This window comes from Haemorhous mexicanus, chromosome 5 (assembly GCF_027477595.1).
Source record: "Haemorhous mexicanus isolate bHaeMex1 chromosome 5, bHaeMex1.pri, whole genome shotgun sequence".
NCBI classification, from domain to species: domain Eukaryota; kingdom Metazoa; phylum Chordata; class Aves; order Passeriformes; family Fringillidae; genus Haemorhous; species Haemorhous mexicanus.
Window position 1 is genome coordinate 38,481,786 of NC_082345.1, and position 27,257 is coordinate 38,509,042.

Consider the following 27,257-nt stretch of genomic DNA (forward strand, 5'->3'; position numbering starts at 1 on the left):
TTCACTGCCCCTGAATTATGCCATTTAAGGCATTACCTATGGATATGTTACCAGTGCTACCATTTGTGCCTTAACAGAGACTGGACATTATCCCATTATCTTTCCAACATAATAAAAGAAGGCATCATGGTCAGATGGTAAGAAAGCATTTATTGCCTACATCATCCACAGAAGAAAAAAACCTGGGACATCTGTGGTGGTATAATTTGACTGACAACCAAAAAGCCTGCAGTAACATCATGCTGTGGCTTATTGTGAGAAAGGCAGGGGAACAGAGGCAGGCATCTTCCAGCAAAAATAATCACAGTAGGCCAGAAAGAATGGAAACCTATACCAAGAGATTAACCTTCTAAATGATGGAGGTAAATGCTTTTATGAGTATATGTCACCAAATATCTGGAGGCCAAGCTATAAGATTGTTTGGAGTGGGATGAAATAACAGTGAAGAGCATTATTGTGATGTGTTATTTATTTAGACCATTCATGTTATGTTCATTAGCCTCCAGCTAACATGAGGAATCTGGAGTAGCCACATTGTAAGCAGGAGAGTCTGCCTTGCAAAGCTTTCTATCCAAGTGAGTTGTACAGGAGTCAAGGAGAGGTACAAAGTGTAGGGACATACCCATGCCCAAATGACAGATGGGTGCCAGAGACAGAGAACAGACAACAAATTCACAGTGCTTGCATCTTACATTTGGCAGACAGGCTGGGCAATTTACAGTTCTTAAAAGGGACATAATGAAATATTCCTCTTGATGTCCACACATAAAAACAGGACAGTATGACTGAAAAAAAAAAATCCTGTGTATCTGAAAACTTGTTCAGAGATCTTTCTATAAATACAAAATTGTTTTGGTTGTTAGTTTGAGGTGTGAGACATTGTATATGTCCAGCTATAGCCTCTCCAAAGTCACATACAGCATCAATGCCTCACCAGCTGATTTTAAGCTTGGTCAAAAAGACAGAGAAGCCAAAGGAGAAGGATCTTTCTTTCTTTGGTATCCTCTACATCTTAGTTTCCTTCCCTTGTCAAGGTTTTTCATTGATTTCTGAGAGAGATTTGGCCGGAAATAGTTTGAGAGGAGGGTGCTTATGAATTTGTGCATATTTTATTGCTAGGATATACTGCCAATACATGACACATTTCCAGATCTTTCAAATAGTATATGTTCAACACAGAGTGAGAAGGGTTTTACTCATAAAACTTAGTTAAAAGGAAGTGTGCAGTTTTCTTTCTGGAAAATAAGAATGAGTCATCCATGCATGCATTTGATCTCCAGATCCAAGAGTCTGCAGTCTAGACTTAATGGTTTTCATTTTTCTGAACACCTAATCAGTCTCTACATAGGCTGTTACATCCTGCTATCAATAGGAGGTCCACGAGGAAATAAAAAACAGAGCAGGAGGTACCAGGGTTTTCTTCCAGGTGAGAAGGTGCAATAGTTTTCCAGAGTGGCTACTAAAAAAATAAACAGACCTGTGACCTTTAAGTTGAGGGACCCCTTAGTCCTCTCTGTGTCTCATCCACAGAGAAATGACTGCCTATCTCTGTTCAAGTCTGCAGAAATTCCTTTCTGTCTCCTCAGGGTAAGCAAGCTTTTAAGACTGTAGTTGTACTCTCAAGTAACAATTCAATTTGGCTCTGAGCTCTGCAAGATCACCAGAGGAATGGGGGATGATTGGCCTAAGAGAGAGGCTGCATGTGCTGACAGGTGGAATAAGGGACTTAGGAAATGAGAAAGTGGTGATGATATATGGCATTGTGTTATAAAAAGGAGCCTCAGAGAAGAGGTTTCTCTTCCTCGACTCCATGTCCTCAGAGTGGAGTCCATGTTCTCCCTTACTGTGAGGGTGGAGGACCAAAGAAATCATCAGAAAGTGTATATATACACACAGAGAGCAAAGAGCCATCATTCCTTCGCTGATTTTGTCCTGGATTATGGTTTTATTTCCCAGTCACTTCCCGGAACTTTGGTGGTTGAATGATTTTAGGAGTGAGTACAAATCAAGGTGTGTGTTGGACTCTACTGTCCCGGATAGGAAGGGGGCAGAGGAAACCCTCCTGCTTCTTGTGTAGATCTCAGGTGAAACAGCTTCTCCCTGTTTCCCCCTGAAGCAGAAGAGGAAATAAGGCATTTTCCAGAAGACAAACAGGAGAGAAATGTGGATTAAGCAGTGACTTCCCCAGTTGTCACTGCAGCAGGAAGTGCATCACTTTTCCAGAGATGTGCTGGTGTGAGTCACTGTCAGAGACAGTAGTGCACAAGAGCAGCCTGTGAAGAGTATCCTATGCTGGTCCCCCATCCTGCCACCCTCAGCATTCCCAGTGATCTCCTCCTGACAATGTCAGTCAAGGATCAGAAATTAGCCTTTTAAAGGAGAATGCTCTATAGCCCTAAAGCTGCAGCCCTGTCTTTTAAAAACTGATGGAGAAGTTCCTCACCAGCAGGAATGGTGCTTGGATTCCTGTGTTCCTCCAGCAAGAAATCATTATAGCAGAAAACAAGACAGGTCCTGATGGATGCAGCTAATTAAAGGAAGAAGAAGAAGCTTCAACTTCTGAGTAAAAAACTACACAGTGACACAGGGATAGTTACAGCATGGTCACACTGTCCAGGTGTGCTCTAATCCTTGAGCTGTGGTGTAGCAAATTTAAGTAGCAGTGTCTTCCAAAAAACAATCTGCTTTCCCTTCATATCCAAACTAAAGCTGTCAATGCATCTGCCATCAACGCAATTAGTCACTCACATGGGGCTGAAAGGGCAAAACATTGCTTGATCTGCTCAAGTTCCCCACCTTTCTTCTGTGGCATTTAAATCCTGAGAAGGTATAAATCCCATCTTTATCAATTCAGTTTGATATTTGAGCACCATATTAATTCATAGTAAGGAGCAAAGAGCAACAAAAGATACTACATGTAGTAGAAATGGAAATACTATGCAGGAAAAGAAGGGCAAGTCATGAAGCAGGTGAGAGCAGCCATCCCACAGTTTCCCAAAGCCCACGAAGATTTGCTCTAGGTGGGCAATCAAGCTCTCTGCTTCCTTGGCACATCTCCACTCTTCCTTGCTTCAGGTGCTCTGTACTTCTCAACTCCTCCTGCCAAGGCAGAAATAGGCTGTGGTTAGTGCTTAAACCCAAATCTGCTCAGTCCCCAAATATTAGTGAATTGCTATCCAAAATAAAAAGGCTGCTTTTGACCCCCAGCCTGCTCACTGGCAGTGCCTTCAGTCTGAGGAGCAAGGTGCACCCGGGAGGGATGCACAGCAATGACACAAGGTTCAGATGTGGTCACGGGCAGTCAATCATCCCTTTGTGCTCTGTAAGGCACGGCCAGCAGCAGCGACTTAATCGATTTAATCGCTTGAGTCACCCCTGGTTAAAAGGGCACGTGTTTCCTCTTCCTGTTTGTCTTTCAAGGTCTTCCAAGCCAGAAGCAAGGCAGAGGCTCACAGAAACCTTGAGGTAAGCAGCAGTGTCCTTCCAGGGATTCTGACCTTGCTATGGCCCACATAGGAGGCAAATCAGCCCTGCAAAATAGGACTTCTCTGCATTTTCCATGCGGATCAGAATATTCAAAACTAACTGGAAAGCTTGCTCTTTCAGAGCCATGCAGGGCTTAGGCAATTTTTTCCATGAATGTATATTGACACTGCTTACAATTTCATTATCTGTTTTCCTTGTAAAATAAGTTTTGTAGCTCTGAATTTGATTTCTACTGTTAGCACTTATTATGGCAGCATGTTTATGTCATAGTGTATCCAAGACAAGAGAGAGTTGTAGAGAAACATTTATGAGAACAGAAGAAACTCTTAGGGAAAATGGACAAGCTCTCAGGCTCTGTTTCTTCAGGTATGGAAATATTTATTATGATTACTGCATTAAAAACAGAGAATTGTACGAGCATAGGGAAAAATACCCATAAGTACTTTTGTCATCATCTCTAAAAAGCCGTTTAAAGTCATTGCCATGCGACTCAAACTCTTTAAAATGCTGGTTTACATATTTTAATTGTTACTGGCAAGGAAAGTTAGTGCTCATGATCTTTCTGTAAGGCTGCATCCTGACCACAGCTCATATAATCAATATTCAGGCTCCTCATAATGTTTTCCTGCAGTATCCAAAGAAAAGAAATGCATCTCATTCAGAAATGATGTCAAGTAAAATCTGATAGCAAAATGACCTGAGGTACTGTTGTTCCCTAGAAATGAAAGAAAATTAAAAACAACATAAAATAGTAAAAGTATAGAAATGTTTCTGTATCTGGCAGGGTAAACTAGCACCACAATCCCAGGAGGTTTGTTCTCATTTTCATTATCATTGCTGTATAGTCCACACTTCAGAAAAAATAGCTCTGTACATTTTGGTTTTGTAGTTTTCAGATTTAAAAAATTCCAGAAAAACTGGGGAGCAGGGTGGGGAGTGTTTATTCTTTTCAGTCCTTGTGTTGTTATCCTATTGTGGATACATTATGTTCTTATACTCACTTCTTATACTCACTTTCCAGATTTGACTATATATATTTGAAAACAACAGCAGAGGAAGGATTTTTCTATTAAAAGCATTAAAAATAACCACTTGAACCATGAGCCATTTTACCAAGCTCTGGTACTGAATTTCTTTCCTTTATATACATATACATAAATATAAATATAAATATAAAAAATATAAATATGAATATAAATATGAATATATAGATGTATATACAGATATATATACATATGTAAGAGATTGAGTATTTTGCTTTTTATGCACAAACTCTGTACGGTAATTGCATCTTCTATGGAACATCAAATCTTTTGGCAAAAAGACTATCACACTGAAGGAATACTTGGTCATATAATTGGGATATATAATCCAGAATAAGTGCTTGGCCCATGCAATAATGATTGGGATCTCAACATGTCAGAGAGAATGATGCAATTTAATTGTTAAATTTTTTCAACATGGAAAAAAAATTCCCACTGACAGTGATTGCTGTTGGTTTGATCTGTATCTTGGCAAACCCCCAAATTTTTAGTCAAACAACAATGAAAACAAAAAATTTAGCTTCCCCCGCAAATATTTAAGCATGTGTACTGCTCACAGAATACCGGAAACTGCCCACAAAAAAAGAGAGGAAAAGAAAAAAAAGCGAGAGACACCTGCTTCTGTTAGTGTCTCCTGCTTGCAAGTTTGTTCCTCACACCACTGGGGACAGGAGAGAATGAACACCTGTCCCCAGGCTGAGGGATTTGTGTGGCACAGCACAGTCCCCAACTCTGCACAGTGAGAAGTATGGCTGGGGTGGAAAAAAAGCCCCATTCTATCTTTTTGAGGAAGAAAGGAAGGCAGCTGCAATATTTTTAGGGGTGGGTGACAGTTGAAAGTCTGTCTTGTGAAGTTGCTCTTTGATGAATGTATAGTGTACCTGGAGGAAAAATAGGAGTTTGCCAAGTCTAGGCTTCTTCTGTTCTCATACGGCTGAAGCTGCTTTGATCTAAACTTGACAAGCCATGTGTATATTATACTACTGAAACCACTTTAGTCTTTTTAACTCAAACAACAAATAGCCCAGGGACCTAAATCTGCTCTGGGATACCTCCTGGTGTCCCAGTGCTCTTGGCTTGAGAAGCATGAGCAGAAGGTAAAGCAGGGGAGGACTCAGGAAAAGCGCCAGTGGTTCAGGTCTCAAACACCTGCAGCTTGGCTTGGCATGCTCAGGTTCAGGTCCCAGCCTGGATTTGGATTGATTTCCAGGCCAATGGTAGCCCTGCTGGTGGAGGCATGAGAGTCTCCCTAACTTGGACTGACACTGACTTATATTTTACATCTTTTGGCTTGCATTTCAGAGGGACCAGCACTTCATCTATCTGTGAAAATTAATGATAGGTGTCTTCTTTTTTTTTTTTTTTTTTTTTAAGATAGCCTATGATGTCTAGAAAAGATGATTTATAAACCCTTTGGCTTGCTTAATTGTACCTGTCTCAGTAAAGACTGCTTGAAATACTGGTAACTTTGATTCATTTATTGCCAAAATGAGAGCAGCATTCACTCTAGCTGGTATAAGCATTGCAGTACCTGGCTGAAATTCAGTAAAGTAAGAAAGTGTAAGAAAGTTCATGAAGAAAAAGTGCCATGCATTGTGACACTGAAGTTTGTCCTCTGCACATAACATTGTCTTCTTCAAATATATCCTAAATAAATACCTGCTGTACCTACATGAAAGATAGCAATTACAGATTCAATTATCAACATTTTAAAACCCTTAAATGCATGTTTGTTTGCTACATTGTATCAGAGAGTGCAATACCCTCTGACAGACGCTCTCATACTTCCATTTGTACTTTACAGTTTTCGTTAGCTTCTATCTAACTTCCAGCTTTGAGTTACTTCTGGGAAGACTGTTTCAAAATTATTAACTTAATTTTTAGTCTAAGTCTAATCCTGACATATAACAAAGGAAAAATATTTTTGATTACAAAACTACTTTATTGAAAGTTAATAAAATACATTTTCAGACATTAATTTATCTTTAATAAAAATATTATATTTTAATGGGAAGTGTTAGATAAAAATATGTTGTAAAGGATTAGTTAAAATTATTTACAGAAAGAAGAAACCTGTGAAAAAAAGCCTTTTCTGCTTGTTCTGCTGAGAAGTGACTAAAGGAAGCTCAGTTATATTGCACATGACGTACTGAACTGCATAACAGCACTGTAGTCTTGGGGAAGAATATTTGTTTCACATCCATCCTTCAGGTGGGGCAACCAGTGTTGACCAATCTGTTACCATTGCTTGAACTGATCCTTCTTTCTTCAGAGCAGTTTACACACCTCTGGTAAATACAGGAAATAGAAACAGCTGCTTACACTTTCTTGCTGGGAAGTTAAGTGAGCACTAAAAGAACCATACAATGGTTTGAGTTGGAAAAGACCCTAATGATAACTTAGTTCCAATTCCCCCCTCCATAGGTAGGAATACTTTCCATTAGACCAGGTGGCTCACAGTCCGAGCCAACCTGGCACTGAGCAGTTCCAAGGATGGGACATCCACAAGTCCTCTCGGCAAACTGTTCAGTGCCTCACCACCCTCTCAGTAAGGAATTTCTTCCTTGCATCTAGTCTAAATCTGCTCTCTTTCAGTTTGGAACCATTCCCTGTTGTCCTATCATGACAGCCCCTGTAAGTAGTCCTTCTTCAGCTGTTTTAGTGTGTTCCCTTAAGGTACAGGTGGCATAAGGTCTCTCCTCTCCTCTCCTCTCCTCTCCTCTCCTCTCCTCTCCTCTCCTCTCCTCTCCTCTCCTCTCCTCTCCTCTCCTCTCCTCTCCTCTCCTCTCCTCTCCTCTCCTCTCCTCTCCTCTCCTCTCCTCTCCTCTCCTCTCCTCTCCTCTCCTCTCCTCTCCTCTCCTCTCCTCTCCTCTCCTCTCCTCTCCTCTCCTCTCCTCTCCTCTCCTCTCCTCTCCTCTCCTCTCCTCTCCTCTCCTCTCCTCTCCTCTCCTCTCCTCTCCTCTCCTCTCCTCTCCTCTCCTCTCCTCTCCTCTCCCTCTCCCTCTCCCTCTCCCTCTCCCTCTCCCTCTCCCTCTCCCTCTCCCTCTCCCTCTCCCTCTCCCTCTCCCTCTCCCTCTCCCTCTCCCTCTCCCTCTCCCTCTCCCTCTCCCTCTCCCTCTCCCTCTCCCTCTCCCTCTCCCTCTCCCTCTCCTCTCCCCTCTGATCATCTTCATGGCCGTCCTCTGGACTCGCTCCAACAGGTCCATGGGTTTTTTTTGTTGGGACTCCCAAAATAATGAAATTCCTTTCACAATACTTGCTCATGAGGGCTGCTACCACATCTAGGGTTAAAATGTTATGTGTTGCACTTTGCTTTCTTTTAGTAGAGACAAATACTTTCCTCACTTCTTTCTCTTCCCTCTTTCTATTGTAAGGATGATTTCCCAGGAAGAGATTTTCAAAATTTACAATCAAACCATCTTCAGATAGGAAGAGAGAAAGGAGAGAAGGTAAAACACTGTGAATGAGAAGCTGTACTTCTTGCAAATTTAATTTGTGTTTGGTGAGCAAGGAATAAAAAGACAGTGTTTAGTTAAATATGTCAGGAAATTATACAGTAAATGCCCCAAGAAATGTAGTGTACTGAGGCCAGGGCACAGTCCAGCATAACTTCCCACACAAAGAGCCTTTTGCCAAGCCTGGCTGATGCACAGTTCTTGTACAAGTACTTAATTTTGGGGCGTGACTTTTTACCAAATTATTTTTACTTTTCTAAAAAATAACATCTAAGTTTTTACACCAGAAACATTTTTCTTTTGTCCTCTAGTTATGAGCATAGTTAGTATAACAATAAAACAGCAGAAATTTGAAATAATTTAGGTCATCTATTCCATTCCCTTGCCTGTGAGGAATTATTTCTTAAATTGCATTTGTTAAAGTTTTTTCAACATATGAACAACACTGAAAAGTCATGTCATGCAACTGGAGGAAATAGGATTACAGGAACATCTGCTGGAAACTTTTTCCTTGTGAAGTATTATATTTATACCTTGGCAAGGAGCAATATTCAGATTAACTGCAGATTATTTGTACAATTGAACTCTTATTCCTTTTGACAACTCTACCCAGCCTGTTTCCATGGCAGTCCAAGAGACTTCACCCTTCACTCTTTCAGGAGAAAAACATTTGGGCTGCTGGGATTTCAGGGTTTAAGCAGGATGCATGGTACCTGGGTATTGGCTGGCTTCCTTCAAGATACATACTCACATACACTGTTTGTGCCTTTAAAACAGGTATTTTTCTATAGGAAAGTGAAGAGAATAGTAGAACAGATATAAAAAAAGCCAAAAGAAATGAAGGCAAGGAGACTACAGCACTGCCCTGATCTTACTTACAGTAAAATGAAGAAAGTTCTCTGCTTTCAAGACAAAACTCAGTTGAAAGGTTTATTTTTTGTATACACAAAAAATTCCTTTTCCCTGCATTTTTATAAACCAAAAAGCAATTGTGATGACAGTACTGCAAAAGGGCAAGAAAAGGTAAATAAAAATTACTTTAGGGGATTAACAGTCTTAATGAGAGCAATCCTGAACACATAGAAAACTGTGTTTCTAAACAAAAGCCATGCTTCTCTGGAACAGAGGTAGCCTTAGAGAATGTGAATGCTCCCTCTGAATTTCAAATTGCCATTCCATTTCTTCATTGTATGTGCGAGTGCAATGAGCTCCTGTGAGGTCACCATGGGCAAGTTCAGAGTCCATCTGGGGTGAATCAGGTAATCAGTGACTGTGTAAATCATCACATTTCTTCAGTCCTGATTTGTGTTTTAACTGAGAATGAGAAGGTGGTAAGGGCTGATGGAATCTTGAAAGGCTCTCTGAGGCAGTGGATGTGAGTGGGAGTGATGTAGCAGACCAGGGCCGGGGCACGTGGCCAGAATCAGCATTGAAGCTGATAAGGAAACTGCTTCAGCTGGCAGAGAGTTACATATATAGCAAAAGTGAGCCTTTATTCATTATTGTCTGTGCAATTCGAGACTCTTTATACCAGCACAACAGAATCATGCCTTCCTCCTCCAGTTCCAGAACAGGGAACTCAGGGAGAGCACCTTGTATAGTATTTAAATGGTAGCAGAAATCCTGTCCTCAAATTAACAACTTTGTCTTTATTTCCTGAGTGTGTTCAGCTCCAGTTAGAATAAATTAAAGAATAAATTAAAATTTAGGTTTTCCTGAACAGGCAGACTGACAGGCTAGGGCTCTTCCATGCATCATTTTCTCTTTTCTCACTTGTGCATAGATCGATAAGGGTTGATACAGGGTGTGACTGTCCCTGTGCAGGCAGCTCAGGTAGTCCTTGCACCCGTTTAATGGAAACTCTGGCACCAGCCTGTTGGGTATATAGAATTACAGCAGTCAAAATGTTTCTCTAGACATCCAATGAATAATGAAAAGGCTGTAATGAGTACTTCAGACAATCACACTACCATCCTTTGGGGTATGGAGTTATCTTTTTGAAGAGCTAAATCCTTGTAAGTTTAAGGTTTCCTTAAAATGTATGCCCTTTTGTGACAAAGGGACATGGATACAAAGGTAGGGAGACAGGCCCTTTTGCTTTGGTTGTATTCCCGGACATGTTGACTGTATTTTGCCTATTTGATCCAGATTCATTCCATCCTTTAACTCATAAGGCCCCCCCTTTGAATATAAACTCCTAGGAAGGGGGTGGGATGGCAGCACCTGTATCCTTGTCTTAGACATGGCATTTCTGATACAGAACAGAGGCAGCCAAATGGCCACATCCACAGCTGAGGAGGGTACAATAACTTGGCATATCCTTTTAGTTCATTTCATGCACAGACTTTATTTAAAGACTTATTTTAAATGATAAATGTTAGCTAACTTCACAGAACCTCAGACGGAACTGACAGCAGGCAGGTACCAGGGCATGTGTCTGGGCAGCTTAGATTTCAGGCTCGCAACACCTCTTTTCTTTCAATCCATGATCCCTGTTGAGGGAGTGTCTTGTCATGTCAGCAGTAAATAACTAATGTAGTCTTCATGTGGTGCCAGTAACCCATTAAGGAAGCCTCCCAGCTGTACCTCTACTGCTCTCTTGCTGACTTTGCACCTCACTTGTACAGGCACGGCACAGGCAGTGTCAAGACTTGCAACGTCTCTGCCTTTGTAATGCACAGAAAGCAGCTATATAATAATATATTTCTAAGATGAGCCTAAGATAGAAATGGCAGTGGGTGGGAATAAGGAGAATCAGGTTGTCTGAGTAGTCTGTTTTTAAACCACTACTTTCTCCTGTCTGTTTTTTTGCTGTAATGATGATCTGCATGCTCTGTAACATCTCAACACTTCCATAACCCCAATTAAAAACCAGTTAAAAGGGAATAAGGAAAGGCTGGAAATGAAAATGCTTTTGAGTAAACTACCAAAGCTCAAAAATCAATATATATGCTCAGTGGTACTGAAGAGACTTGAACTTGCTTAGTAAATTAAGATGTGAACTATGATCACTAACTCTTTTGAATTCCTTGAAATATGGAGATTAGGAACCAAAATGGATCATGACTAAGAGCTGGGGATTTTTGGTTGAGGGAAGAAGTGGAGAGATAATCACAGAGACAAAATTGTGGATCAAAGATTGTTATTATTTGGTCTTGTGAATAACTTTTCAAAATATCAGTCTTTTGCTCAGCATGCTTTATTTAAAATTACTGAGGAAGAGGCATTTGTATCTCTTTATAACTATTGTTTAATGGGTCATTTAGTTTAACTGAGAGAAACATTTGACTGCTGACTTGTTCTCCATATCAGGTGGTGGCAAGAGCACAAGAGCAGCCTTTCACAGGAAAACAAAATCTACATACACTGCCATTCAGCAAAGACTGTTGGAATCAGTGGGAAATATTTAATGTTAAATATTTGCAAAAATTACCCTTTCCTTTTATCCTGTTTCAGGATCTACTTCACAACTTCATGTCAAAGGTCTGGTTTCATGGATCAGTGCTAATGAAGCTCTCAGATATGAGCCATAAGTCTTTGTATATTTTGTTCAAAAGAAGACAGTTTTTAATTGTTATTGCCATACCTCATACAGAATAATGAGCTTCAGTCACATGAATTCTTTGTCTCACTGAACAAAAGAAAAATTGAGCAAAAGAGCAAGTTTGTGGCACGGGAAAAACAAGCATCAGAAGTTATGCCAGTTACATCCAGAAGAGAAGGGTGGGATATAAAGAGGCTGATAACTGCTATTTTACAATTACTTGCAAGCACATTCAATAAGAATAATTTTTAATGTACATATATGTAAATATGAGTGGCAATTTAACCCATGTAAGTAAGGAGAGTGCCAATGCAAGCAAGCTATTTATCATAAGGACCATGAAGCCCCATGTGATTGGCCTTTATACTGTAATCAAAACCTTCAAAAAAATATACTGATTAAAATCATAGTAGCTCATGTTGTCATGTATGCTACACATTTCTTTTTCACACATTTGTAAAGAAACTAAAAGAATTTGAGGGTTATGATCAAATACTGGGTGAAAACACAGGGCTTCTGCCTCTACTTGCCTCACTATATCCCTCTACTTGAAAAATTTTTCCATTTTTCTTTCTTTCTTTTCTTCAGGCAACTAGTCATTGACATTTCATCAACTTGCCTTCTCTCAGCCTCCCCAAGAAAATGACAGTAAAAAAAATCTTAATTTATGGTACTATTATTTAATTATTCCAGGTACTGAAGCCACTGCTGTTCCTAGGCACAGAAAGCCAGGATAGGACAGAGAACACAAGAGATAACTGCAGCTAAAGCATAATGGATTTAAAAAAAAAAAAAAAAAAGACCTTTTCACCTGGAGCTTAATTAGTATAAAAAGTTTAGAGAAGAGAAAGAAAATCATGAAAGAGTGGTCCATTGTGGCTACTAACCATGAACACCTAATTTTGCCCCATAGTTCAGGGATTCTGTTGCTTCGGGGATATAAAGAGATGTTTTCCCCCTGTACTTCTGTACCATCCCACCTCCACGGACCCGGGAGCAAACACACACTTCTTTGTTCTTATATTTCTTTCCCTTAATAATGTGCAGGGAGAGAGGAAGCAGGAGCAGATGAGCTTTTGCACTGACATCATGTGGATGCTCTCTGTTATGGTACACGCTGATGTTACAGCCAGGAGGCCACGCCCCTGCTCCTCGCTCTGCTTTCAGCCAGCCCTGCAAATCCCAGTGAATTCAGTAAAATCTCTTTTCACATCTTCAGAGCAGGCTCCTAAAGGCAAAAGCCTGGTTAATACTCCAGCAGAGAACATCTGATTATTACGTGGGGCTGGTCAGGAAGAGTAATCAAGTTACATAAAGGAAAATACTTAGGATGCATTATTTAAACTGCATTAGATATCTGTATGGCCATTCCCAGGCAGAATAAATATTTCCTCAATTTGATTTAATTTTATTCCATTTAATTTACACCTTTCATTACTTTGGATGAATATTGCTCTACAACATCTTCGTGAAACAGGCTCTGCAGGAAATGGTGTGAGCTGCTGACATAATTTTTACGACCACTTCTAGTACTATAAAATATTGGAACAGTAGATAGTTTTCTCTTGAATAAAATATAAACACAAGGTTCTTCTCTGGATTCAGTTATGTGGTAAATATAATTGCAACCTAAACATGCAAGTACAGAAATCAGCAGTAGACGGAAACAGCTTCCTTAATGTTCAAATTTGCAATTTTTCCATTACTACATGGAAACAAACTTAGCAGTGCAGTCCCTCCCTCTCTGATGTCTATCCTACACCATCCTCACAGGCTTTTGGATCTGGTGCCCACTGGCTGAAGTCCAGCAAAACCAGAGCGTAGGTGTATTTGAGTCATCTATGTCTTGGAGAACGATCTCACACTCAACAAGGACTTTGCATCACACAGGATCTAAAATCAACGAGTGCTTCTGCTTTTTGACCAGGGCAAAAGGCCCCTTCTAAGGGGATTTGGAGTTTACTAGCAAGAAAAGCAGAATTTTAGGATGCAAAGGGAATTTGATACTCTGACCACCTCTTCTCCCTGCTCTCCAAATGTTCCAATCACTGAGCTATTGTGCAAAAGCCAGAGCATTAAGCACTGTCTTCCAGCTGCTCACCTCCTCATGTTCCCCACCACCTGCAAACTAGTCCCAGCACCCTAAAAATATCCCATCAATTCAACAATGGTTTCCAAAGATAAGAATTCATAGCTCTTTCTTGCTGCTACTACATGCTGGGTCTGAAGTCACTGAAAGGCTAAAGGATGAATAGTCTCTGGATTTTAAATTTCAAGGAAATTTGCTCATTGTCCTCTGAAATTAGTGGCAGTACAGAGAGTACTGTGGTTACTCATTGTTGATTGTTACCAAAAATCTGCTTGCCATAAATATTGAATTCTGTCATAATCACTGGTATGTGCTGGGCTTTCATAAATATTGGCATTTAGTAATTAAACAGCTGGCTTTAAACTTGAGTAGGTAGTCATTAAAATGGCCATTAAGAGAGTTCAGAGCAGGAAAAAGGCTGCTTCTTGTCCATTCAGGACACTGGACCTCTAAAAAAAAGTGAAACTTTTAATTTAAGTAGGTCACATTCTGTATTTGATGTAATTTGTATTGTATCTCTGATCTCCTCATATCCCTTCACCCAAAAAATATATTTTGCATTTTCATTTCCAGATTCATCAATACAAAACTGGGGCTTTGTTTCTGCAGGCCCATTCCAGAGTCCTCCAAAAAGAAGGACACATGCAAAATTACTTGCAAGGTCCTTGCATGGATTTTAAAACATGTGCTTGAAAATATCAGATAGTAATGGAAGACCAGAGTGAAATGACTGATCCACACTATGTTTTCACAGCTTATATACCAGTGCTTACAGTTTAACACTGTACCTTTCCAGGAAAAATACCCATACATGACTAGGAAACAGACAAGGGACAATTTTCTACCTTGGGCTTTTTGTTAGAAAAATTGAAACATGGTGTCATTGATTAATCTTTCCTCTTGAATCTCATTTAAAAATACTGAATAATTTTTGACAGTTTGTAACTGTTCATTTATTTATTTTATTTTTTAATTTAAGGTAAATGAATAAGGCAAGGCCGGACTTCACTTTTTGGATGGTCAGAATGACTCCTGTTACTTGCATAGTCACAACTGTTTTGGGGAAGACAAGAACTTTTTGGAACAGGAGCAAAGCAGAGTGAACAGCTCTTCCCAGCACTATTTAGGGGCCACTACTGCCCTGCCAAACATTAGAAGGTGAAACAACTGGAAAAATCCTTCAAACACCAAAGTCCATGCATTCCAACACATACTAGTGAGCAAACAAGCACAACAGGTAGAAGTGAAAATGATAAAAGCTCCTGTGTCTGATTGTGCATTGGTCGTGGCAACAGAGGTTGCCATTCTGCAGAAGACAAGTCCACAGACTTTTCTCTTTCTGGGAATTCCAGGTGGTGCTGACATTTCTCATCTTCAAAAGTTGCAGTTGCCATTAGTCGCTGCTGGCTGACAGACACCTCCATAATGACTATGAAGACACAAGCAGCTTTCAAATTCATGGATTTCAGTCCCGCAGCAGGGAGGGAGGAAAAACGCCGAGGTGATGCCACCCAGCAATCAGGCTCTCTGTTACTGCCATTAACTGCAGCTCTCTGCCTGCCACTTTGATGAGAGCCAATGCCAGTAAGCTTTACAAGCGGATTATTGGTTTACACTCTGCATGAAAGATGTATCTAATAAGAAGAAATAAGATTAATCTAAAATCAGTTTAAGGGAAAGACTGCAAATTGAAATGATTTGTAACAGTAAGTCTGAAAATGTATGGGGTGGATACATAGAGCCACGGAGGTGTTGGAATTTGGGGAGTTGCTGGTATGGTATGTATCTCTTGAGTCTGCTGTATTTTAGACTAACTAATTACACTTGCACATTTTGTTTGCAGTGTAGTGCACCACAGCTGCATGTCTACACAGACTCGTGCATATGTATGTGTGCACCTACAGGGAGAAGAAAAACTGGTGGATTTTTCTAATTTGAGATCGAGTTATATATATTCACACATGATCCTGTTTGGAAGGAAATATAATCTGTTGACATTTGGGTTTGTGAGTGAGCACGTGTAGCTGTACAACAGCAGAATGGCATAAGAGAAAGCCAGCAAATTTGTTCTTAGCAGAGCGCCCAACAATTCACCTCTTGATCCTGCCCCTTTCACAGCTGTTTCTCAAGGAATTATTACTGCTAGGAAGCCTGAAAGCTGAGAAACATCCCATCTCCATGCACAAATGATGATTTTTCTCCCATTTGAGAAGGATTTAGAGCTATACAAGTGCGGCATTGTGTGTTTTTAGAATCAGTTATTCCTTTGTAACTCAATAATGGTTCGGTCCTCAGTTCCCCCCATGTACTTCCCTCACAATGGTTCCTCCCTGTTGGAGCTGCCCCCCTCCCCTGCCTGTCATGGTAACCACCCCCCTTATCTCGAGAATTCTCTGTGTCAGTCATTCCTTAATTTGATGTACGATTTGCCCCTGCGGTTTTTCCCCTCCCCTGTGTGATCCTCAGTGGCTTAGCTGTAACCCACGCTCCTCCCTGGGTCCTTGCTATTGGTAAGCTTTGTGTCTCCTCCTATCACACCCACTCCCTTTATCAGCGCCCCCGGTCGGGACCCTTTTTGTCGCCTGTCCCTGAACCCACCGGGAGGAGTCTTAAAAGATCTTTGGTACCTCTACAGGTGTCCTTCCTCCTTCCTTTGCTTTGGTACCTCGTAGCCGAGATCCCGCCTGCGCCACCCACGCCGCAGACGGTAACCACTGCCAGGGTTCCGGAGGGAGTCCGGGAGTGGCATTTTGTTTGGCCACCTTCGGCCGGGCCGGGGCACCCAGCCGGGCTCCCGCCCAGACCCGCGGCCGCGGGTGAGCGGCTACAAACAAGTGTAGCTACGGAGGACTTGACAGGTGGCTTGTACCGCCCATGTGATGGAGATCCTGCAGTTGGACTCAGTGGAGAGGTCTCCACCCCACCATGGATCTGAGTGAGCTCATGGTCTTGCATAAATTACACTATGGAAATCTCAGCTCTGAGCTTCAGGTTTCCAGCTGTGAAAACAAGCTAATATTATCTCCTTAGTGCCTTTTTTTCTGCCTCTTTCTTCCAGGGTTCTCCAGGGCAGAGACATTTACCTTGTTGTATTTGGAAGATGTCTCTTTGCCTTTAGTTACTTTTCATCCTATGGCCAAATCAGCAGCTGCCCTGAGATGGGGAGACAGGAGCCACACCAGGGTCTCAGTGGAAGAGAAGCGGAAGAAAAGCCCTCAGACTGACCCCACCGCAGGAGGGTTTGTCCTTGCTACTTAGGGCTAGTGGAAGGGAGGGAATATCTGCAGGCATCCTGAAATCTGTAGGATTTCCTCAAGACACCCATGTGGGTGAGTCTTGACCCTTCTTTGCTGCAGGGAAAACAGAGTGGAATGTGCTGCAGGTTGCAGAGATACACCCAGTCAGATACCACTGGTCAAGGACTTAGCACTGGATCCATCCCTTGGCATGCTCTGGAGGATTCACTGTGCTTCTGCTGAGGGAAAAGAGAATTGTAGGAGGGGCTGAGGTTGGAGATGTTGAGATACAGCCTTGCTCCAGCTGTAGCAATTACCTGCACTGTCAGAAAAACAGCAGGTCTTAAATTTTGAACAGAAGGGACTAAATGCATCCTTGGAGTTACTCCAGAAATTTCTACATTTTGTAAGAGAAAGATTTTGGCCTTCTGTCAGGTTTGTGCACAAAACTAAATATTTTTCTATCACTGAGTCAAAGGTCTGAAATTATTTTTAAGATTGAGAAGTTAGATATTAAAGCCAGAAGAAAGAACATACCTTACTGCCAATGAAATTGGCCTCTCCATATTTCTAGTGCACGTCAAATAAAACAGCATTTTTCAGGTAGATGGTTTTTGCTGATGTTCATTTCAAAATTTCAATTTCAAGTGCACTAGAGGGTTTCTCTATGACAGAGGCTTGATTCTTACTGTCATTTTTCAAAGGGCTGCTGTGAGAGCAAAGAATTGGCTTCCTTTAAAAATCCTGCAACATCCCGAGCTCATTTGGTGGTGAAACGTGCCCTCTACCAGTTACTGCCTTCCCTGTCTTGGTGACACACAGCGTGGAGTTGTCTGAAGAGGTTATCTTAGGATTTAACCCTAAGTGTTTGTAGGTGGCTGCCTGCAGATGGACTAACAATATTCTAACAGCCGAAGCAGGAGGCAGTGATGAGTTTGGACTGTGACACATAGCTCAGTGGGATTCCCAGCATTTCTTCCAGCATAATTCTGGCTACTTTTGTTTCCAATGGACATCTCATAGGCATCAGTTCCCAGAGGTGGGAGGCTTGACATCATGCTCCCAGAACATAGCATGGGGGCAATGGCAACAGATCCCATGTCTGATGCTCCAGTCCTGCTGCAGCTCCCCAGGATAATGTTCACACAAGTAACTGTCACAGATGTGTTGGGGCTGCAAAGGGGAGGATGGAGAAAGAAGCTGAAGGTGCTTATCTGAGCAGGAGGTTGCTGAGCTGTATTTCCAGGGAGGCCACTTCTGTTCAGCCTTTTTAAGTCTCATTTTCCCCATCTGCTATGTAATGCTCATTTGCCCATTCTGGTGTCAGGAGACCTCACTGGTGTCTATGAAGTTCTTTGATGCATGACAGCTCTACATGAAAAATAAAATGGTCAGAGCTTGTTTCTATCTGTACCACTTTTTCTTGGACATCAGCAGCTGTCCAGTGTTACTGAACACATTCAGAAAAATAAAATTGCTTTTTCAAAGAACTCAGGAATGGTACTTCCCCAGTTCAGAGCTGGTTTCCTAATCTTGGGGTTTTTTGCCAATAATAAGACTTGCTGTTATTCGTTTTTCTGTGATGCTGCTTATACCCTCCTTTTCCCTCTTAAGACAATGCACAAATCCCCTACTCCTCTCCTATAATTATCTTTCCCTGGAGTACAACAATCTGCATTGTTTGCCAATTATATTTGACAAAAACCCCCAAACAAACAAACAAAACCCAAAACAAAAACAAACAAACAAGGAAAAACAGAGAAACAAAACACTATTTCAAAGTGTTACAAGCAATTAAAAAAAAAAAAAAAAGACAGCTGATTTCAAATTGTGAGGCATAGTAAAAGGTTTGCTCAGAGGATAGATGTACATGGAGCAGGGAGTGCTCAGTTCCAGGCTGCTCCTCCAAAGTGCTGGCACAGGAACAGATCCTATCACTTCTGCGTGGCACCACAGGTCTGTGGAGGCTGCAACTCCATGAGTGCAAAAGCCAAAGCACTCTCCTCATCCATCAGATTGACTCACAGTGAGTCTCACAGACGTGGCTGCCGAATGCAAAGCTGCTGGCTGACAGGCACTGCCATTTACGTGCTTTAATTAAATAGAGACAAGGAGGTGGGAAGGGTCTGAATCAGGACAACAAGAGGCAACTGAGCACCAGAGAGCCTGGATTTTTTCACTCTCTTATCTGTTTGCTTCATCAGCATCATTTTTGTTGGCCAAGCTAGAGCATATTACCAGGGGTTTTTATTTCTAGGTTGAATTCAAATCTTTGATGAAATCAGTCTGTTACTAAACAGACTCTTTTCAGCTTTGTATTCCTCATGTAAACTTGGCTTAAATGTCTCATGTTTGATAGATTCATTTATTTTTAACTTCCAGTTAACCCATATTCCCCACTGGTCCTGAACCCCTGTGATTCTCCATCTGCAGAATTATATTAGTAACCATCACAGGCTTAGATATTGTTATGGAGATGCTGCGTGGTGGTTTTGGCTTTTGGATGTCCCTGCTGGCCTGATTATGTATGGATTCTCCACAAATGGATACGTGCTGCAGATAGAGCATCAATCTCAGCACATCCCCATTAAAGCCCCCCAGGGAACTGCTGGTAGGCTGCAGCTCCCACACCACGGCTGTGGGGAGCATTTCTGGGTGTGGGGGGTGTCTGTCTCTCTGCATGTGGCTTCTTTGTTTTCAACAGAAAAATAATAAATCTAATGTGAGTATGACAATGCACCTTAAGTGGAAAATGACACAGAATAGAAATACACTGTGCAAATTTCTCTTCCCCATTTACAGCTAGTCTAAGAAAATCTATAGCTCCATGGGTCTTGCACACTGTGTATCTTTTTCTGTGACAGATTATTCTGGTTTGAATTTGCTGCTTTGGGTTCATTCAAAAATAAGGTCTTTTGGAATTTCTCATGTGTTTCTGAAAACACTGCTTTTAGCTGCACTGCTGGTGCACTGTTGGTTCCCAACAAGCTCATAAAAGTGAAATAAAACTGTGCTACATCTCTGCAGCTTTACCACAGATAATGTTGGAAAGATTCATGCTAACTCCTCCTCCTTTTTCTTAGTTGTGGAGCTTGTTCTCGTCTTCCATTTAGCTCTTTTTTCCCTAATGAGTTCCAAACTCTCTGTAAATCACAGTGTTTGGGTTAGAAGGCACATGCTGTAATCTCCAATGTAATTTACAAGCTACTGTGAGGTTTTTCTGATGATATCATAAATAATAAATAAAATCTCAATAGGAATAGGTTCAAATGGGGGCTTTGGCTGTGAAGTGCTGCTCTTGTTCCATAAGCATGTATTTGTATTTAGCCTCATGTGGGTAACATTGGACATGACTCACTCACTTGAGTTTTGACAGTGAGGAGAGATTCCTGAAGGGAACCTCATAAAAGCCACTTAAGTTGCAGGGGTAAATTAAGGGATGCAGGGATTCAACTTGTAGAAGACTCATGACAGCAAGAAGGCACCAGAATAGTGAGGTATGATTCATCTCTTCTAAACTTAACTCTCCAAAAATGGCAAATCTCTTCTCAGGTTGTTTGGTACCCAATCAATGGAAAAAGAAGCCTACCTGCAGGATGGCTGACTCACCAAGAAAGGATGAATTAGGAAGGACCCTAGGTGGATGAACTCAGGGCATCAAATTTGAGTTAGACAAGCCCAGTTAGCAAAATCAATCCAGCCCCAAATGACCTTGGTCCTTATAGGATTTACAAAAATCTGTAGTGCAGACCTTACTTCAATTTGATGTCATAATCCCTGCAGCAGCTTTCCCACAGGATTTCATCTTTCACAAAGCCTTGCTTTTTGCTGTGAGGAAAGGAAAGGGAAAGAGAAGATGAATATGTAAGGAAAGAGCTTTAAAGGCCCCTGTTGTTTTAACACTTTGATATGCTGCTTCTTGGGAGGTTTAAAAGTTTCTGGCTTACCTTAGAAGGGATGAGTGAGAATAGCAAATAGGACAAGCAATAGGACAAGGGGAAATGGCCTTAAGGGGAGGTTTAGATTGAACATTAGGAAAAATGTCTTCACCACAAGAGCTATCAAGCACTGGAATAGAATTCCCAGGGAAGTGGTTGAATCACCATCCCTAGAGGTGTTTAAAATCTAGGGGTATGATTTAGTGGTAGACCTAGCAGTGCTGGGTTAATGACTGGAGTCACTGACCCTGGAGGCATCTTCCAAACTAAATGATTCTCTGATTCTATGACACTGTGAAATAGAAACTGCAGAACTTAATTTCCTGATATTCCTGAAGGAATTTCCAGTGACTTGGTTAAGAACTGGCATAATGGTTAATGCCATATTATTCCCTTCCTAAAAAGAGAGAAACAGACTTGGGTAACAGAATAAAATTAAAGGATGACTGTAGAAAAGCCCTTTAAGCTCATTTTTCAGGCTGCTCTCTCATCACTTCACCACCACAAATATAAAGGGGTTTACAGGTGTAAAAAAGCCCTCAAAGAGGGTTGAAATGATCAAAACAGTGGCACTGGCTGTTTGGGATGACTGAGATCTCCAGGAGCACAGATTGAAGGATTTTACAGTCAAGAGCTGGCAGGCAGGGAGAGATTAAATTGTCAGCTCGGTGAATACATAAAGAAAAAACAGAGCACCTAGCTATAAGGCCAATGACTCAAATGCTCAGTCCAAAATTTTATCTTGCAGCAGGATTCATTTTTGCTGGATGTTTTCAAGGTGGTGTATTGCCTAGAGCAAGGAAAATAGGAAAATGAAGAACATGTCTGCAAAAAACCCTCAAGACATTGATTACCAAACCATATCAGTTTGATTTCAGCTGTAAGTATGTGCTCTGGCTTTACTCAGAGCAGCAAGGAGCAAGAGTCTTGTATTGAGCAGCTGGTACAGATGGAGTGTCCTACCAGTGACAAAGGAACCACCAGCAGAGAGGTGTCATTCGCTCTAGGGCTCTGAGCGGAGAAGGGAGAAAGGCTTCATGAAAAAGAAAATAAAAAACTGATGGGAAGTGCTTCTTTCCAGAGACAAGACTGATTGCTAAGTAGAAGGAAAAATGTGCAACTGCAAAAAGGATTCCAAACTAAAGCACACTATTTCTAATGAGCATTTTGTTGCAGCAGCTGAAAGGTGAAATAAATTTAGTACCTCTGACAAGGATGGACTTTAATCAATGCCCAAAACACGAGACTTTTGTCTCCAGTACTCTCTGTCTGTCTTGCAGACAGGAGCACAGACAGCCCATGGGCCAAGTAATGCCCTGAACTTCCATTAGATCTAGGGCCATACTATTTTTTTCTTGCTATAACTGAGCAACATTAAGGTATGTTTGGCCGTCTGGTCTGGCAAGGCTTTCAGAACACTTTTTTGTTTCCTTCCTAAAAAAAAAAGTGCTATTTCATGCTCCCTTACTCCTTTCATAATAATTATCTGTACCGTAAAACTGCTTGAAAACAGAAAGGCTGGTAATTAAATAGAAGGATAGGAAGCAGGTTGCATTTTGTTGTTCTTTCATGTAAGTGAAAATACTCCTAAAAAAAAAAATGAAAGTACAACATCATTCTACTTTATTAAGACATTATGTTGCAGAGCTCCAAGGGATGATACAGCCAGAATGAGTGGTGTCCACAGTCTGGAAGTCAGGTGTTTATTTTGTTTTTAAGTACCAGAATGAAGCCAGAAGGCCCTAGTTGACCTTTCTTCTGGATATTCCCTGAAGGCATCAATATGGTGTAGCATAACTTTGCCTGGTTTTGCTGGACTCTGCACCCACATAAGGAGCAGGGCATGAGAAAAAGGCCTGTGGGCAATGTACTTCTATACCCCACCTATCCAGACCCTGATGGAGACTTTTCTAGCCATCAGGCCATATGTAGGTAGAATTCAATGAAAGTTTTCTTTCTTTCTATTTTTTTTCATTAGAAAATCTAGATACGTGGAGATAATCAATCACCTGATAAACACATCAGGTTAGCCTTTCTGAAGGCAAAAACTGGCCTGCAAAACATGGTTATTTCTCCATGAGATATTTTAAAGTAGTTAGTTTGTTCTCTCCTGCAGTAGGACTCTGCAGCACACATTTTTCCAGGAGAGCTGGGCTCACAGCTTGAGCTCCTGCCAGCCATGAGGTACCTCACACCTAGTGGACTCACCTCTAGTCCAAGTGCTCAATGCTTCAGCAGCATTTCACAGGGCTTTTAAAACACAGCCATCTGTGATGATGCCTAATAATAATATGAGACCAAAATAAAGCCTTGGAACTTAAGCAGGCTGGAAAATGTTGCCTCTAGAAGTCCATTTTTCTGCATGCTGCTTCCCCATGCAATGAACACAAGCATCTCCTAACACCTCTTCTAGCACAATAAGCCATAATTTTGGACCACTCCAAACCCAGTAATGTGTATGTAAGCCACTCACAGCCAGACCATTTTAATAAACCATTTATTAGCTAAACACAGACTGATAACAAAGACATCTATACCGAGAAGGATCCCTCCTTTGAACTGGAATTTGCACAGTTCAAAATCCCATTTCTTCAATCGTCGGATTAATGTCTATGTTATCTGTCTCTGAATGCGGTTCTACTTTGTCCCCATTGTAGCAAGGGCCTGTACACCCAGGATGTACATGTTTGTATTTGTAGGAGGATTGTATTCAAGGCAAGCACGGCTTGGCTTGGGGAGGGAAATGCTGCATAATATTTGTATTACCGTTAAAAAGCCCCCATGCTGGGTATTAGGCATTACTTCTCTCATACTTGGCATGTTGTAATAGGTTCTGTATGCTGTAATACCCTTTGAAATATCGCTGGAAGTAAAACCATGCAGAAAAATAGAGAAAAAAATCCGTCTTGCACATTAACCTATTCTTGAGCTCGAACAGCTTCTCACACTTCTCTTTAATTTAGGCATGTTGCTTTTATAAATTTGGAAATATGCCTATGCTTTATCTGGTTTGTAACTTAGCAACCTTTAATCTGGGTTTCTTGCTTCTCCTTATAAAGCAGTTGATAAATCTAGTCAAGCACTTACAGTATACTTGGTGGAGAGAGTATAAGGGCTTCATCAAATACATAAGGAATACCCAAAGCTCCATTCATTTTGATGACATTTACCTTTACACATAAAGACAAGCACAAAACCACCCACTGCTCAAAGTCACACATGATCAGATTGAGTGGCCGTACCTTGCACAAAACACTTGCTGGAGGGAAGGCTGTGATTTGCAGACTGAAGAAGTTTCATAGAGCATTATTGGTCTGAAATAGGATGATCTTGCATTTAATCATATAGTTAATTTTCTATCTGTCTTTGGAGAGGAAACTAGAGGAAAAATGGAAAGAAAGCAACAAAATGGAGAAGATTATCTTGATGCAATGTATTTTTTACAATTATTTGACCCCACTGAAGACCATGAAGCACTGTTAGGCTCAATCCTATTCACAAGGCAAACATATTGCAGAAAATGAGACCTGGGAGCTCTGAATGACATAGTTACCACAAGTGTTTGATGTATTTATTAGAGCATTGCACCTTATCAAAACATGTTTTGGCACACTGCTGTGGGATTCCTGAAGGATGGCCTACAAGCTTCTCTCTGTTTTCCTCACACATTATTGCAACTACATTCTCCCAGAATTGCATTTTGATGCTTTGCATTTCATGAATGGCAGAGAGATATGTCCAAAGAGCAGGGCTCCAGGCTCAGAATTGGAGACTGCCTTACAAGCCATTTTTAGATACTTAATTACACTGCTGCATTTGAATCTTGTTCTGAACAATGTGGGTATTTCTCAAGATGTCTTGATATTCTTTTTCATCTCCAAAGTAAGCCCTGAGGTAGGGTGGGCTCCAGGAGACCAATGCTTAAAGAACAACAGTGAAGGAATTGCTGTTTTGCAGCCTTCAGCTTTAAGAGTTTGTTTCATGGGAAGAGAGAGGGGAATTTTATCAATGCTATGAAACATGTCCTTTGGTATAAAGACAGTGAAAGTAATAGACAAAATGCACCTGTCCAATAGCCCAAAACATATAGCAAAGGTCAATCCATGAGAAGGGGATTTTTATGAACATGTCTAAAATACATGAATCATATTCATAGAGGATTTTTATAGTCTTTTCAGTGGACTTTATTTCAGAAGAGGAGACAGGTGCCTGATGATTTGGCTATAGGATGGTACAAAAAGAGGTACTTCTATCTATAACATAAGAACAGGGAAGGGTCACTGTATGATCCATGTCATTAGCAGACTGCAAGACTTTGTTTAGCCCTGATAATTAATTTTATCCCACTTCAGCTTTCTACTGAGGATTTGTGTGAGCCCAAAACCAGGTTGGATTGGCCAATCTACTTTTTTTACCACATTAGTTTCAGTGACTACTGAAGAAAGTTAACACTTTAGTACTGATCCCCCTGAACCTTGTGAGTATCCATTGCAATTGCTTGTGGACCTCATCACCCTACAGTGAAAGGAAGCATCTTCTTCTGCTTGATTTTTTTCATGGCGGGAAGGAGATTTCTTCACATGGTCCAGCCTTACCAGTACAGAATTTAAAGCCCAGCATAGATGGAACTTACATTTCTATTTTAAACATCAAAATCCATCAAATTAACTTCTTCACGAGGCAAAAAATGGTCCGCAGTGCACTGACATGATTTCCTCTGACAACACTGCCAGTTCATGTAGGAGTAACACCAAGGAGACATGCTGGAATTAGAAAATACAGGCAAGCAACAGCCAAGAACCACATGAGAGCACAGCTTGGTGATAGCTGCCAGTTGCGTGTTCAAGTTAGCAGATGTCTGTGGGGCTTCTGAGTTTTAACATCTCCATTAGTTTGCTTAGACATATCATGTCTTTCTTGTCAGGCTTTGTGTGTTCTTTTCTCTCTCCCATGGGCTTTTATGCAGTCGTGCCCTTTCAAAGTTTGGCTATGGTAAGTAAGATAAATAGACATTTCTTCTTCATATTTGCAATAGCCGTGTGCTTTTTGCATTTATAACATAAAATATAAAGCTTTGGATTTTATGCCCTGTAATAATAATTTCCAATTTCATTATTTCAGGCCTGACTTTTATATCAAAAATATGGCTTGTATCAGCAACAGTGTGGCCAGCAGGACAAGATCCCTGATTGTGTCCTTGTACTTGGTACTGGTGATGCCACACCTCGAACACTGTGTCCAGTTCTGTGCCCTTCACTCCAAGAAAGATGCTGAGGTGCTGGAGTGTGTCCAGAGAAGGGCAACAGAGCTGGTGAAGGTTCTGGAGCACAAGGCCTTGGTTGGGGCTGTTTAGCCTGGAGTAAAGGAGGCTCTGGACAACCTCATAGATCTCTACAACTACCTGAAAGGAGGTAGATGGGGGTTGGTCTCTTCTCCCAGTTAGCAAGCAAAGGAACCAGAGGAAACTGCCTCAGGTTGTGCCAGGGGAGGTTTAGATTGGATATTAGGAAAAATTTCTTCATGGAAAGGGCTGTCAGGCATTGGAACAGGCTGCCCAGGGCAGTGATGGAATCACTGTCCCTGGAGGTATTTTAAAGATGTGCAGATGTGGCACTTGAGGACTTGGTTTAGTGGTAGACTTGGGCAGTGCTGGGTTAGTGGTTGGGCTCAATGATCTTTTAAGTTTTTCCAACCTAAATGATTCCATGATTCATATCTGGATAATATAGAGGGAGCTGAAATTCCCCAGAACACAGTCCACTGCCCAAATTATCTAATGTCTAAAAGGAGATACTGTGAATACTCTGCTCCCACTGGAAGAACAAGTAGAAGGGCTGAAGTCAGACAGCAGAAGAGAGGCTGAGCTGAGCTGAGCTGAGCTGAGCTGAGCTGAGGTTCTAGCCTGGTCTCCAATTACCACTGCTCCAAGCCACTAAGTGCTCCACCACTCCAAGCCACACTGCTGCTCTGCCCGTGCAGCAGGACTAGGCAGTGCAGAGGGACATTGAAAGGACCAAGGGTCATGTCACATGCAGACATTTTGTAAAGCAATAGGCAAGTTTCTAACATGAATGGAGATATTTTGCAGCTTGCATGCTTCCTAAATAATTTCTTTTGGTTGTTCCTTCTTTATTGAAGATTTCCATTATATGCCATTCATAAACATACACAAACAAATATATAGATAAAATTTATCTTAGCTAGAAGTGGTTACAGTCACGCGTATATGAACATATCTTTTTCCTTTTTCAAATTCCATAGTGAATGGATATTGCAAAAAAATTAACGTCTTGAAAATCCAGAAACATTTGTAAGATTTGTTATTTTCTCCTGCTTATTTCCTCAGCTCATTGTGAACATGATGAAGAAAACCTGATAAACTGATTGTTTTTCCTGAAAAAATGCAATAAAATTATTACAGTATCTTCAAACAATATTTATTTTAATTAATCCATTCTAGAAGTTT